The sequence below is a fragment of the Ambystoma mexicanum genome, chromosome 7p (assembly GCF_040938575.1).
Source record: "Ambystoma mexicanum isolate Mex_15411 chromosome 7p, UKY_AmexF1_1, whole genome shotgun sequence".
NCBI lineage: Eukaryota > Metazoa > Chordata > Amphibia > Caudata > Ambystomatidae > Ambystoma > Ambystoma mexicanum.
This window is the reverse complement of record NC_090939.1, coordinates 960025130-960040789: the sequence shown is the minus strand read 5'-3', so window position 1 is coordinate 960040789 and position 15660 is coordinate 960025130. Positions and strand designations below refer to the sequence as shown.

The 15660-nt window shown below is 42.7% G+C and overlaps 1 long non-coding RNA gene across 5 annotated transcripts in view; it reads left to right on the top strand.

Moving 5' to 3' along the window:
• The window catches only part of LOC138526483 (uncharacterized), a 612646-nt gene that overhangs the window by 347011 nt on the left and 249975 nt on the right, over positions 1-15660 (top strand). For all 5 annotated transcript variants that reach the window (XR_011283579.1, XR_011283577.1, XR_011283576.1 and 2 more), the window contains exon 3: positions 6025-6090. This is a non-coding gene — a long non-coding RNA (uncharacterized lncRNA). The remainder of the gene's footprint in view (positions 1-6024; positions 6091-15660) is intronic.

Below are 15660 nucleotides of genomic sequence, written 5' to 3'. Positions count from 1 at the left end.
TGGCCCTCTTTGCAGGTGTGCTGGTAGGGGTGTCCTGGAGCTCGTCGTTTGAATCGGACCCTGTGGTGGAGTAAAGGAGGGCGAGCGTTATTAATGGGTCTGTGGAAATTGGAATGGCAATGTATCACATGCATTGGGGTGGTACCTGAGGGTGATTTGGGTCGGGGCCTTGGAGGTGGTTTCATTTGTGTGTGGAGTGAGGGTGCAGTTGTTTTGCAGCCTGCAGTTAGGGTGTGCCTGCTGCACGTGTAGAGGGTGTTTTTAGGATTTTTAATTATTTATGTATTTGATGTGAGTTTTAAAGTGTGCTATCAGGCCTATGTATGTGGACGTTCTCCTGGACATGTTTTACTGTTGCACTATGTGGACACGTGGTACTTCACATGATTGGACATTGTGGTTTTGGCATTGTTTTATTTGGGACACCTACCTGATTCTTCGGATGTCTGCACTCCTTTCTCCATCCCTCCGACTCCCTCTATGCTCTCCATTCCAATGGTGGAGGCACAGATTTCTTCCCAGGGGGTCAACTTGATGGGTGATTCCGATCCTCCCCCGGTAGCTGTGGCAATGTTGCGGTTGGCAGAAAGTATGCTACGGACGCGTATCCGCAGGTCGTCCCATCGCTTTCTGCATTGCTGTGGGTTGCGGGGTGCGGTCCCCACCGCACTTGCCCGCTGTGCCACCAGGGCCCATATGGCCTTCTTGTTCGCAAGTGCCTTCCTGGTCATTTGCGTGGAGAAGACGGCGGCAGCATTCTCCTGGAGGGTCTATGTGAGCACGGTGAGTTCCTCACGGGAGAAGTGGACCTGCCGCTTGCGGTCGCACGCTTTCTTCGCTACTTTTCCCATTTTTCTTGGTTTCACTAGGGTGGATGACGGGTTGGGATGTGTCTCAGGGTAGTATTTTTAATGGTTGTGTGGAAATTGTGGTTTTATAGGTGTACGGCGTGATGTTTCCCGTTCCGGGACCATGCTTTTACTTCCGTTTCCGTATATTTCCGGTCACCGTACTTTCCGGTTGGCGCTCACTGCGGTGACCGCTAAGATGGGTGGCGGTATTGCACCTAGTGCGCCGTACGGCGGCGGTGTGGGCCGTTTTGGGGTCATTTCCGCCATCGCGGACTTTGCACTTCCGCCATGGCGTGGTGCTCGTGCCCGATGGGTCGGAATGAGCCGCACTTTGCTCCGTCGTGCAATGGCGGAAACGCTATTTACGCTATGGCGGTCCGGTCGGTTGATTTCCGCAAGGGTCGTAATGAGGGCCAAAGTCTCTCTATAGAACTAAGTACCTTATTCACACTACTTACTTATTCAAAAATGTCTCCAACACTTTCATATCACTTATATTGTTTAAGCTCATACATCAGAGTCCCAAAAATGATATATTAACATCACAATAATCCATAACAACATATTCAAATGTTTTTTATACAAGGACAATTATAACAAATATGTTTAACAGACATTTATGAACCACAAAGGATAAGAGACACATTATATCTGTGGATTCACCAATGTGTTCACTAGCAAGGAGTTGCTGTGCACATCATTTTCCCCCATTGTCATTCACTTTATTGGACGCATAGTTTCTTTGGAAATTATATTTCGAGGTATCTACCAATGCCGCTAGGCATTGTCGAAGAATGGCATTGACACAATGTGTTTCTGCCTCATAGAGCTACTTCTATTGTGCTCATTCAAAGTGTTGCAGTCTTTATCAGGCTGGTGATGTTGAAACGTCTCCAGTGAATGTACTCCTGAGTTCTTGGGATCTATAAAAATAGTAACTAAAACTATCTTTGTGAATTTCTTAGGTGTTTCTATTTACATTTCTATCCAAAATATTCAGATCCACTAATTAATAGACATATAATTATTTGTTCCGTCAATTTATGCTGCATCCTGCTGACCCTTGTAGTCTCAGGTTTGTGTCAACCCTGGTAGTGGTGTTTTCCTACCGTGTGACAGTAATGTTTCTATTCGCCTCATTCAATTAAGACTTTCATTTTGCTGTGCTCTTATTTGGAGGGGCTCCTTTTGTTGTCATGTCGGTCTCGAATACTTTTCCTGAAAGAACAGACGATAGACTTCAACCTTCAAGTATGAACGTATTTTATTCCGTTGAAGTAAGGCTACACACTTACCTAATTTAATTAATGGAAAGTTATTTGTCTTCTGATGTCGCCATATGGAGTCCCTAATTCTTTGTCACATGGCGGAGGGTCCCCAACTATAATTAAAACAGTCACCATTATTTCATAACTGCTCTATGATGAAGTGGTTATTGGGTGTTCGACAACCCAGTGAAGTGAGTGGCAGGACCGTTAGTTATGTAATGCATCACTGTCACCACACCTTGTTGACCATATCAAATTGCTGCATTGGTGCAACCACTTGAACCAATGGCATGGCTGTAACCCACGTCCCTTTTTAAGGCATCAATTTGATTTAAGTAAAAGATGAGTAAAAATCACAGATTTCAAAATGTGATGTAAGTCTTATCATGTTAAGGACTATTATTAGATTGCTGGGTATGGTGAGAGATGGAGCCCCAAATAGAAGCGGATACCTAACTAATCTATACATATAACGCTTAACTGGGCAGTTTAAGGACCGCCATGTATGGCATCCATGATCCATGATTGCATTACACAGGTTTGTTTCCTTGCACACAGATTTATTAACTCTCTCATAAAACAGAGATGACAGAATACTCAGGAGTAAAGTCATTTATTACATGCTCCATGGTGGTGTAGAATTAATGCTTGCATCATATCTCCAAACAATAGTGTATGCATATTATTAGCATGTGAAGAGGTTAAGGCAGTTTTCTGTGTTTGCAAAATGCCTGATTTGTTAATATGAGCTTCTCTTGTAACCCCCTATGTGGTGCCATAATATTAAATTATAATGTATCTATTTTAAGATGATGACCAATCAAATTTTTTCTAGCGTGTAATAGTGATTTTTACATATAGGGTATGTAACTATCTAATGCATGAGATCACGTATTCGACTGACTAAGGAATGTTTAAATATGTTTGATATTCTTAACCATCATAGTTTCAAGGTTTATGCATGACAGTTGCAGTGATTCTATTTTATGCATACAAAGTATAGTTGATGCCCACCCTTGGCACAGCGAGTAGAGCGCTTGCTTTGACATCTATGCAGAGCCTGCTAACGCAGTTTCGAATCCTGGCAGGGCCAAACTCAGCCTTTCATCCTTCCGAGGTCGATAAATGAGCACCACACACTGGGGAATAATAAGCAGCCTCAGATACCTGAGGGTTCATAGGGCTATATAAATGCCAACTTATTATTATTATTATTAACACATGAGAATGCACATTAGAGGATCAAGTTGTTCCATTTTATGCAGAGATTGAAACCTTGAATTATTCTAATTAAACTGTAAACCCAACTTTGCTCTAGTCTCTTCAGTTGTTTATCCAAATTGCCACCCCTAAGGTGTGATGCAATCTTATGTATGATAAACCATTTAATGTCTCCATCAGTGTGTTTCTGTCTTTTGAAATATTCAACTAGTGGTGTGTCGCGCACTTGGTTGCGAATGCACAACCTGCGCTCAGATATACATTGTTTTACTGGTCTGATAGTTTATCCAACATGCAGCAATTTGCAGGGACATTCAGTGATGTAAATTCTGTTGTTACTATTGCAGTTGGTATATCCTTTCAAAGTCCACTTGACGTAATTGTATTTAAAAGTATCTCTTCTGTCTGTGAATTGGCATGCTTCACAGGGGCCGCATTTGTATTGTCCTAACACAGGCAGTAGCCCCCAATTGTTCAGTACGGATTTCTCACAAGTTGTTCCTTCTTTTAAAGGTAAAGAGCGGCTTTGTCCGTAAAGTTTCTGGATATTTAATCAGGTGCCAATTCTTGTGTACAATTCTTTTCAGGATAAACGTGGTAACACAGACCAGTTTATCAGGTCTAGATTATTCTTTTGTGACTAGACAAATGTCTTTATGGGTATTTGCAGCTGTTTTTTCATCTGTTTCACCACCTTTGTTGGATATCCTCGATGTTTCAATCTCTCTTGTAAGTATTTTGCCTGTTTGTCAAAGTCTTCTTTGAGTGTACAATTTCGCCTGACTCTTAAAAACTGTCCATATGGTAGATTCAATATTAGCCCTTTAGGATGGAAGCACGCTGATTCTGTCTGTCAGATTTCGGTACAGGTATGTGTACAAAGCAAAAACAAAGAGGTGATGGCTGGAAGGTTTACAATGAATCTTAACCTCTGGCATTGCTCTGGGCAACCCTCCAGACCATCGTTCTTCACCTGCCAAGCCATTACAAAAGGGGAAAGACCATATGCAAATCAGTCTTGGTTCCACCCCAAAAAGGCCGTTCCAGCCCGAACTGCTAGGTCACATCCCTTCTGCACTAGACCACAAGCATCCCCAAACATGTTTCGGCCTTGTTGAGCCTCATCAGTGATGAGTAGCTTGGGTCTCTAGGCCCAGCAGGCACGGGACCCACATCTGGGCATACCCGAACCACTCGGGGTGACAAAGCAAAAACAAAGAGGTGATGGCTGGAAGGTTTAGAATGAATCTTAACCTCTGGCATTGCTCTGGGCAACCCTCCAGACCAACGTTCTTTGCCTGCCAAGCCATTACACAAGGGGAACTACCATATGCAGATCATGCTTGGTCACACCCCAAAAGGCTGTTCCAGCCCGAACTGCTAGGTTACATCCCCTCTGCACGAGACCACATGCATCCCCAAACATGTTTCGGCCTTGTTGGGCCTCATCAGTGAGGAGTAGCTTGAGTCTCTAGGCCCAGCAGGCACGGGACCCACTTCTGGGCATACACGTCCCACTCGGAATGACAAAGCAAAAACAAAGAGGTGATGGCTGGAAGGTTTACAATGAATCTTAACCTCTGGTATTGCTCTGGGTAACCCTCCAGAACATCCTTCTTCGCCTGCCAAACCATTACAGATGGGGAAAGACCATATGTAAATCAGGCTTGGTCCCACCCCAAAAGGGGCGATCCTGCCCGAACTGCTAGGTAACATCCCTTCTGTACGAGACCACAAGCATCCCAAACATGTTTCGGCCTTGTTGGGCCTCATCAGTGACGAGTAGCTTGGGTCTCTAGGCCCATCAGGCACGGGACCCACGTCTGGGCATACCGGTCCCACTCGGGGTGACAAAGCAAAAACAAATACATGATGGCTGGAAGGTTGCTCTGGGCAACCCTCCAGACCATTGTTCTTCGCCTGCCAAGCCATTACAGAAGGGGAAAGGCCATATGAAAATCAGGCTTGGTCCCACCCCAGGTATGTGTACAGCCTTCAGCTTATTTTGCATATGAGTAAGTCAAGAAAGCTCACAGAGGTCTTATCTTGTGTGATGGTAATCTACATGTGAGGGTCACAACAGTTTAATCAGAGAGAAAAATCATCTAGGCGTTCTTGGTTCCCTCTTCATATCATAAAGATATTGGGCCTCATTACAACTGTGGCGCCACGGAATGAACGGTGCCGGTAAGGCACCAGCACCGTTCATACTGGGCCGCCACATTGCGAACTCTGTCGCGGGTGCCGCTGTGCACGCCTGGCCAGACCACGCGTGCAGAGCGGCACCCGCGAGCAGAGCAGGATGGTAGCAACGGTACAGTTATGAACAGTACCACTGCTACCATCCTCCCCATTCCCATTGAGCCCTATGGGGTCTCAAATGGGAATGGGGACACACCGGCTCTGGGTCCCGTGAAAGAGAAATTACCGGGCCCTCCAAGGTCGAAATGGCCCGGTAATTCCCCTTTCGTGGGACCCAGAGCCGGACCCGAGTTTGCTGTCTCCTACCTCGTAATGAGGCTTATTGTCTATGGAGTGCTTCCATACGAAAACGAAATGCTTGGTAGCAGCATATATGACGTTTTTTTTAAAAAAAAAAATAGCCATTATAATTGCCTACATCTGAGCAGACGTAGCCCTTTGCTAACCCCTTTTACTTATTTGGACACCTTTTTTTTTAACAGAAAATGTTTTTCAATCATTGGCAAATGTATGCATTCCAAGATGAAGCCTGTCAGGACTGTATGAGGGTAAGTCTTTTATCTAAAAATTCCCCAAGTCAGTGTTAACAGTCCATCTAGGGTATTGACGTATACAATGTCTCAATATCAAGTGCTTCAGGAATATTTGTATCTTGCACAACAGTTTAATCAATAATGTGTATCATCTCTGTAGAGTAATTCACAAAGGATGGCATACTTTCTATGAACGGTTTAAGGAAGGTATCTAAATATATAGATAAAGGCTCTATAACTGAATACTTGCCCGGTTCTTACAGTTTTTATGAATTTTTGGTAGTGTCTAGAAAGCAGGAGTTATTGGCATGATCTTGTTTAAAAATGGGACTTCGTGGCATATCCACCCTGCGTGCTTAGTTAAATGCTCAATTTCTTGTAACCTAATGGTGGGATTATTGGCTAACTTCTTGTATGAGTGTAAATTTGAGGAGAGTCTAAAACACTCTTTTTCATAATCTGCAGTGTTCATCAAGACAATCTCTCCTCCTTTGTCCATTAGCTTTACAGTAATATTTGCGTCTGTACTCAGCGCAATCAATGCCTCACGTTCTTCTTTGCTTATGTCGTCTCTACAATGATTCTTGTGTTTAATAGACTCAAGTACTTGTTTGTCCACTACATCTTCGAAAGCTGTAATCTCTGACGGTATAACATTATTGGCTGGGTAGAATTTAGACTTGGGTTTTAAGCCAGTGACATTTTCGGGAGGAGTGTCAGTTGCAGCTATATAAACAGAGTTAATCGATTGTTGTTTTGGCAAAGAAGCATTTCAATTGTATGTTTTGAAAAAACGTGTTCAACTCTATTTCTGTTCGGGATGCCTCTGCTTTCATGGTGTGAACAAATGAAAGCCCTTTGCTCAATTCTGCGGCTGTTAAATTATGACTGGATAAAATTACCTATGGGAATTGCTTGATGTTCTACCAATTCATATACCAATGCCTGGTCCTCATCAGTTGGTCAGAGGGCTGTTACCATCTCCTGTTTCTCCCTTGTTAGCTCCCTCTTTGAAAAAATCATTGCTGATTCGGAAAACTTTGAATCTTTAGGGAGGACCTTCCTGGTGAGTGTAGCTCTTGGTCGCTATCTCCTGATTTTTCTGACACCTCAGAAACTGGGGTGTCAGAAAAAGTTACAAAACTATTCCTTTTATTTGCTGGGATCATTTGTTTTTGTTCAATGTAGTATTCTGCTCTCATGTGAGGATATGCCCCTTCTTCTTTGTAGTTATCTAGGTCTTTCTTCAGTTTTTGTACCTTTTTGAACTATTTAAACATGTCTATTCATGAAGTTTATCTAATTTCTTCTTGGCCTTAGCTACTGTTTTATTCTCAAGGAAACATTTTTCTAATTCTTGCAGTTGTTTACCCTGTATTTTACACTCTTCTTCTGCCTTTTCAATAATAAGAATTATCCGGTCACAGCTGCATTTATTGCCATACCCACTTAAAATTACTTTGAACTTGGGATTGTCTATGAATACTTGTGGTGTGTTCCTTACTTGTCAACCCTCTGGGATCATACCTGCTTTTAGATATTCTAAAATGAACTTTCCATGTAGTTCAGTTCTAATGAGCTTCTTCTTTTTTTGATTAATCAACTCTAGATCATCTTGTAGCTTATTTATCAAATCTGTACCTGTGTTACTCAAACGATTGTGGGTGCATGTGAGGAAAAGAGCAGTGGGGGCATGCAGGATCCATGTTTGGTCTGCATGGACCGGGAGACTACAATTCCCATGAGGCAATAGGAATTATGGGTGCACACGCATGCATGCAAGCAAGACTGCCTATAAAGCCCCTCCTCGGCCTGTGCTGTTTGATGGTGATTTTGGCATCTGGCACGGGCCGGAGAAGTGTGGGCAGGACTACGGATGTCAGCAGGAGGCCGGTGAGCGTGCACGAAAGGGGACCGGAGAAGGAGGCACCAGGAGAATTTCCTCATTGTGCGCAAGGTCACTGCTCAGACTGCGGCTTCGCTTCGTCCCGCTCAAGGCTTGATCTACAAAGCCTGGGTAGGTGGCAGTCACTCCCCCCCCCCCCGAGGCCTCAGTTAAATGCTCCATGTTGGGTGTCATGGTGTGTGGGTGGGAAGGTCACGTGGGGGAAAAACTGCGGCTGGAATAAAGACACTGGCAAAATCTTGAGTTTAAACAGGAACATTTCATCTGGCATACGAAACGTTCCTTTTCTTGTTTGCTCAGCAAGTCAAATGGAACGCACTAAGTAGCGGACGTGTTTAGGACAGGGGCTAAGGACACTGCAATATTCACTGTGTGCTGTAACAGTACTTCCTTGCTTGCTCTGCCATGTTTTTCTGTTTTTTTGCAGGCACTTTAGTGCTAAGAGAGTACACTCTTGTCTCTTATACGTGTGCTCATGTACTGCTTATGTATAAACTTGTCCAGGTCTTACTGGTGCTATGTTGTTCGTTTAGTTGCTTGCTAGTTATGTCATGATTCACTGTATGTTTGCTTCTTCTTGTGAGCATAGTCTTAATCAAGAAGGAGGGTGCTCAAGCTGATCAAGGGAGTGAACACTGGTTTAGGAGGTCAGGTGCAACAGGAGAATTCAAGTGTGTTTCAATATGTGTTGTATGTACCTTTCTTTACTTCCCCAATACCCATCCACTATGCAAGATCCTTACCCTCATTCAGATACTCTAAACACCCCCTTCCCTAGCCACAACTTCTGCCTAACCGTCTTCCCCCCCCGTTTGGCTGCCTCGAGATAATCTGTTGTACTAAATCAGGAGCCCGTGCCAACCAAGTTGGGAGGGGTCAACTTCATTTGGCTTCTGTGGTCAGGAAGGAGTTGTGAGATACTCCAGGGGTTTGACAGTTCACTAATCAATTTCTTGTAGGGCTCATCCGTGTAGGAGACTATATTCAGGAGCCCATGCCAACCGAGGTGGGAGGGGTCAACTTCATTTGCCTTCTGTGCTCAAAAAGGAGTTGTGAGATACTCTAGGGGTTTGACAGTTCACTGATCAATTTCTTGTAGGGCTCATCCGTGTAGGAGACTATATTCATGTTCTCCATATTAACAGATAGAATTAGGATGGTCCCTAGTGTATTTGAACAATCCCCACAGCCACAGGAGCACTGAAAACAATGTGAAAAAAGGGATACCTGGCAACAACCCTGACCACCCAGGATCCAATAAGTAATACAAAAAACACAACTGGTCTGGGTCTGTTTGGATAGACCAAGTATCTCTATCAAACTAAGTACCATATTCACATTTGTTATTCATACAAAAATGTCTCCAAAAATGTCATATTGCTTATATTGTTTAAGCACATACATTGGGGACACAAAAACAATATATTAACATGACAATAGTCCATCACAACATATTCTAAACATTTTTATAAAAGGATTGCATTTAAAAAAACATGTACAACAGTCATTTATAAAAAAGAACAGGAAAAGAGACACATTATCTCTGTGGATTCACCACTGTGTTTACTATCTAGCAGTTGCTGTGTACATCATATATCCTTATTGCCATCCACTTTATTGGATGTATATTTTTCGTTGGAAATTATATTTCGAGGTATCTACCAATGCCGCTAGGCATTGTCGAAGAGTGTTGTTGGCACAATGTGTTTCACCCTCATAGAGCTACTTCTATTGTGCTCATTCAAAGTGTTGCAGCCTTCATCAGGACGGTGATGTTGAAACATCTCAAGGGAATGTACTCCTGTGTTCTTGGGATATATAGAAATACACATAAAAAACATCTTTCGGACTTGCTGAGGTATTTCTTTTTTTAATGTTTATACAAAATATTTAGATCCACAAATGAATAGACTTATAATTATTTAGTACGTCAATTTATGCTACATCCTGACGACCCTTACAGTCTCAGATTTGTGTCAAGCTTGGTAGTAGTGTTTTCTACCGTGTGACAGTAATGTTTCTATTCGCCTCATTCATAAAGATTTTCATTTTGGAGTGCCCTCATTTGAAAGGGCTCCTTTTGTTGTCAGGTCATTCTCGAATACTGTTCCTGAAAGAATAGAAGACTCACTTCAGCCTTCACATATGAACGTATTTTATTTCATTGAACTAAGGCTACACACTTAATTAATTTATTTCATGCAACATTGGTTGTCTTCTAGTGTCACCATACTGTGTTTCTAATTGCTATAGTATGTGTTGAACATTTAATTGTCATCATATGGTGGAGGGTCCCCAACTATAATTCAAACAGCAACCATGATTTCGTAACTGCTCTATAGAAAGTATACATCCAATAAAGTGGATGACAATGGGGATATATGATGTACACAGCAACTCCTAGATACTGAACACAGTGATGAATCCACAGAGATATTGGGCCTCATTATGACCCTGCCAGTCCCGAAACAACGGTGGCGGTAAATCCGCTGCCACCGTTGTTTCTGGACCGGCAGATTACGAGTTCTGCAGGCGGGAGGTGTTACTCCCGCCAGGTCTTACCCGGCGGAGTAACACCACCCGCCTGCAGACGGAAATGGAAATACTGGCTCAGTCATAGACAGAACCAGTCCTATAGGACTCCATAGGAATGGGGATTTACAGAATTCCGCCTCCGGAATTACTGGGTCACCAGGGTTGTAATGCCCCGGTGATTCCGGCAATCACATAGGCAGTAATTCATTCCAAGTCCGGCAGCAACCTGCCAGTTTTTCTGGCTCAGTTACTGCCAGAATTGGAATGAGACCAATTGTGTCTCTTTTCCTTTGTCTTTTTACACATGTTTGTCATGAATGTTTTTATTTAAAAATCAGTCCTTGTATAAAATTGTTGAGAATATGTTATGATGTATTATTGTGATGTTAATATATTTCTTTTGTGATTTATGTGCTTAAACAAAAGAAGCAATATGACATTTTTGAATAAATAACCAGTGTGAATTGAGTACTCAATTCGAAAGAGATACTTTCCGAAGAAGCGCTAACCAGTTGTGTTTTCGTATTACTTATTGGAACTTGGGAGTTCAGGTTTGTTGTCAGGTACCCCTTTGTCATTAAATACAAACAGTCTTTTCTACAGATCAGGAAAACATACCTCACCTGCCGCCCAGAAAACCCACTAGTAACATAATGGGCCTCATTCCGCCCTTGGCGCAAAGGGATACCGGACACCAGTAAGGGCACCGGTGCCGGTAATCCCTTTGCGCCCTATTCCAAGGTCCCCCAACGGGACCCGTAAGGTACGTTTGGTCGGACCAAACGTACATTACGGTTCCCGTTAGGGGACCAGGGCGCAAATAACGGCCTTGCCATGTGCTGGGCCGTTATTTGCGCCCTCCCCATTCCCATTGAGCCCTATGGGGGCTCAAATGGGAATGGGGAATGGTTTGATAAATGGGGACTTAACGGTCCCTCCAAGGTCGGAATGGACCGGTAAGTCCCCATCTCACCAAACCGGAGTCGGACCCGGTTTTGGAGGCAGCCAAGGCGCAAATAGCGCCATGGCTACCTCCAAACTCGGAATGAGGCCCAATGTCATTGTAGTAGATGAAGATTCATCAACATTATCAATAATATCTTGGAACATTGCAGGTGTAGTAAATACCTTTAGAAAGCCATAGATGATTGAATTTGTTTTATATCATCTTATTACAAGACACCTGGGCTAGCTCTGATCTGGTTTTGGATGGTTATGGTATCTTACAAGTTAATGTACAAAAACAAACTAGGGGTCGCTACTTTGGAGTTATGTCTCTATTCATGAAAACAGTGTTCAAATTTGAGCCTGTTATCCTAGAGCCGACAGTGAATTTTTTACAAGTAGTAACTATAAGAGCGAACTTTGGTGATGCATTTTCAAAAGCACATTTTTACAATAGCCCCACTAAACATGACTGTCTAAACTGTTTGCCAATGCTGCAAGGTATCTTAGACAACCTTTTATTACAACATATATTTTCCCACAGAACGTCCATAATGGGCAGTGATTTTACCTTAGAAATTAGCAGTGGGCCTTTAAGGGGTATTGTGAATCCATCTATGCTTGATCCCCGTATGTGTGCACATTTGCTAAAAAAACATAACTGGTTGTATGAATGGGGACTTGGGTCTACCAATGGGTGCCTAATTAATGATGTTCTGGGGAAATGTACGTGCAGAGCACAGCAAGGTAACTCATCCATTGATTTCTTTTCTTTCCCAGTAGCTCATTGGTCTTTGCTGAAGGATTGTATTATTATAGAAGATCTCCTGAGTGACCATGACCCAATTGTACTAAAAATGTATTGCCCAAAAAAGACAAAGCCCTCAAATATGTATCCACACTTAAGATTAGCTAATAAGAACACTAGGCCAAAAATCATAAAATGTACCTCAGTCAATAAACCCCTGATACAGCATGAGATAGCTGAAGCAAATTCCCTCTAGATCGATGTAATCTTACAGCTGGAAGCACATGACCAATGTGGCAATAAACCCAGAGCCGGCGGACCATTGCTGCCTAAGGTAATGCCCCTGGGGGCCATAGTTACAGGCCCGGACGTAGCGAGGGCCTTAACGGAGGCACAAGGGGCATTACCATTAGGCGGTAATGGCTTGCAGGTGAGGGGCTTATTGCCATTAGTATTCTGGGGTTTTTAGCCCCGGGATACTAATGGCATTTTTACTTTTTTCAATTAGCTTTTGGTTTTCAGGTTGAAAAAAGAAGCGCTGCAGTACGCACATATGCGCATACTGCTTCATTATTAAGGATCAACAGGGCGCCATTTTGGGCCCAGTTGATCCGTAGTAATGAATGGAGAGGAGAGGTGAGTGAGGAAGCTTCACTCGACCAGGCACGCGATCGACGCAAATGCGCACACAGGATTACACAGTGGTATGGCTTGGAATCGAGCCAATTCACATTAAGTGTATCCTGTTGCATTGATGTGCCGGGTACTAATTGGTGTTAACTCATTTAATTAATTTGCTATCAAATGTCTCTATGGCATTCCATGGTGCCTACTCAGCTTCAAATGGCCTACTAGCTAGGAGTTGGTTCAATGGAGAATGCACAGCCACCAAAGACCAGTTGCTACACCTGCTAAAGAGCACTAACATCCCAAGATGTGATATTACTATGTCAAGTACTTACTACAAAAGCGCTTTAAATGGCAGGAAAGAAGAACTAGATAGAACCCACTGGGAAGAGCTCTTAGATGTAGCAGCTGAAAATAACTCTTGAATTCTTGGGGGCGAGTAACTAGTTGTCCCACTCATCGTCCAACTTTTAGTCACCTGGTGAATAGTGTTCCTGACCGTCTTTTGGTTTATCATTTTTCATCATGATACTGTGCTACACCTAATCGGACCCAGCAGGATACTAGAGATTTAGGGCTCTGCATGACAGTGCTCAGTTCAGGATGGTTCAAAATAACTGCTCTGGTCTAGAATGAACCATTATGGAAATTGGTGAATGAATTGGTAAATAAAGACTAAATTGAAGCCCTAGTCCAGATGCAATACTGTGAGATCATTTGCATGACCAGATAGATCAATGGGTGCCTGTCAAACATGGTATGTAATGCCTCAATTCCATTGGACATGATCCCAAAATCCTGCCCAAAATCCTGCAATTAGCTCTAATCTAGCCGATATATAAAAAAGGAAACCAAGATAACCCAGCAGGATATTGTCTGATTTCTCGGCTTGAATCACTCTTCAAAATATTTGGAAGAGGCCTTTAAACAAGACCGGAGCAATGGGCTAATAGTAACTCTAGTGGATCCAACATCCAGATGGCAATTCCGCCCAGGGCTGGGCACATTTTGAACAAGCACTAAACTTGCATATGATTGTGGCCCCATTAAATATATTTAAAGGGGTACCCAATCTATGTGGTCTTCCTGAACCTAAGCACCGCTTTACATAAAGGTAACAGAACACATCTGTGGGGCATGATCAGGTCACTAAATTGACCTCCTGAAATCGTAAAGATACTTATCATCTTTCACCAGGAAACTAAAGCCTGTGTAAAAAGCAGAGAAAAAAGCCAGTGTACTCAGTGTTTTCCTGTGAGTTCGGGTGTATGGCAGGGATGGGTATTGGCTCCCCTGATGTTCTCCCTCTATATCAATGGGCTCCTGGACAATTTACTACAGAACTGTGTTTTCCGCTATGTGTTGGCATATGCCGACGAAACGGTTTTAATTGCCCATACATTGAGAGCTCTGCAAACACTAATTTCGACATATAGAGAGTATATGAACACTCTAGAGCTGAAAGTTAATGTCGAAAAGTCAGCAGTTATGGCATGTCATCAAGGTAATAGATTTATCTGTTTCCCAAAAATTACAAGAGATGATAACGTAATTCCACCATCTGGGAATTTGATTATTTAGGTATACATTTTCCCCCTAAATTAATAGACTGATGCCACATTGCCAAACAATCAATTAGAAAGAAGCATTTGGTGGCATGACACACTTCATGGAGAACGGCAGAGCCCAACGGTTGACCTGGTTTTAAGGGTTTACAATTGTAAAGTTAGGGCATTTGATAAATATGAGGCCTCATTGTGGGTATTCTCATATTTAGCACTGTTGCGAATAGTAGAAAACAACTTTACCAAAAGATTTCTGGGCTTGCCACACTCAGCCCAAACTATTCAGTCCATTTGGAGTTGGGCTTCAGTCCAGGCTGAAGAAGATTTAATGAACTTTGTTTTGCTGCCCAGTCTTTAAAGACATTAGATCTAGAACATTAAAGCCGATCCTGCGGGAAGCAGTTATTGCTCTCTGTCGGACAGTTTTATTTTATTTGTTGAGAGTAGACACACCAAGAATCAGCTGGGTACTACTCCTCTATCTTAGGTAAGCAATAAAAAGGAGGAAGCTGCAGCTTACCCAGGATATACATTAAGGACAGGCAGTATTTTATCCCATTTCTATAAATGAAATGATTGCTGCATTTTTATATGACTTGTCAACTCTATAAACTACTTGATCAAATTTCTTAGAACAATTGATTTATTAATTGAATTGCCTTATACAGATCTGTTTTGCATTGTTTTTATGCATGTGGTATTCTGTAACAAACCTAAAAAAACAAACAAATCCTTTTTCTTCATGTGTCCAAATATGAATCAACTAAAAGGCGGGTTTCTCCCTGTTGTATATGCAAACGGCCACAGTGGATTGGTTCTCTTATAACCTTCTGTAAGGTGTCCAGTCAAGGCTGCTACAAAAAGAGTCCTTTACCTTGTGACATCATATCCATTGCATTCTTTATGCAAGAGGTGGGGAGTGGGAGGACATTTGGGAGCCTTAGGAAAACCAAAGTTATGGAAACTGTCATACTGTGGATGTCCTCTGGGATACTCTGACTGCCTACTTAAAAGAGTCTCTAGGAATCAGAATCCTGGTGAGCATTGTCCTTTGTACTGACCTGGCTGCCATTGAAGCACTGGCTTCCAGCTAACTCCTAGAGTAACTTCCTGTGCACTGGAGAAGAAGACAAGACTTCTCAGAGAGATCAAGGAGAGGGTTTGCTGGATTGGACCCAAATAGCTGCTTTGGGTGAAATCAGCCCAGGTGCATGAATACACACCAGACCCTGTCATGAATGCTCACCAAGCTAAGAATA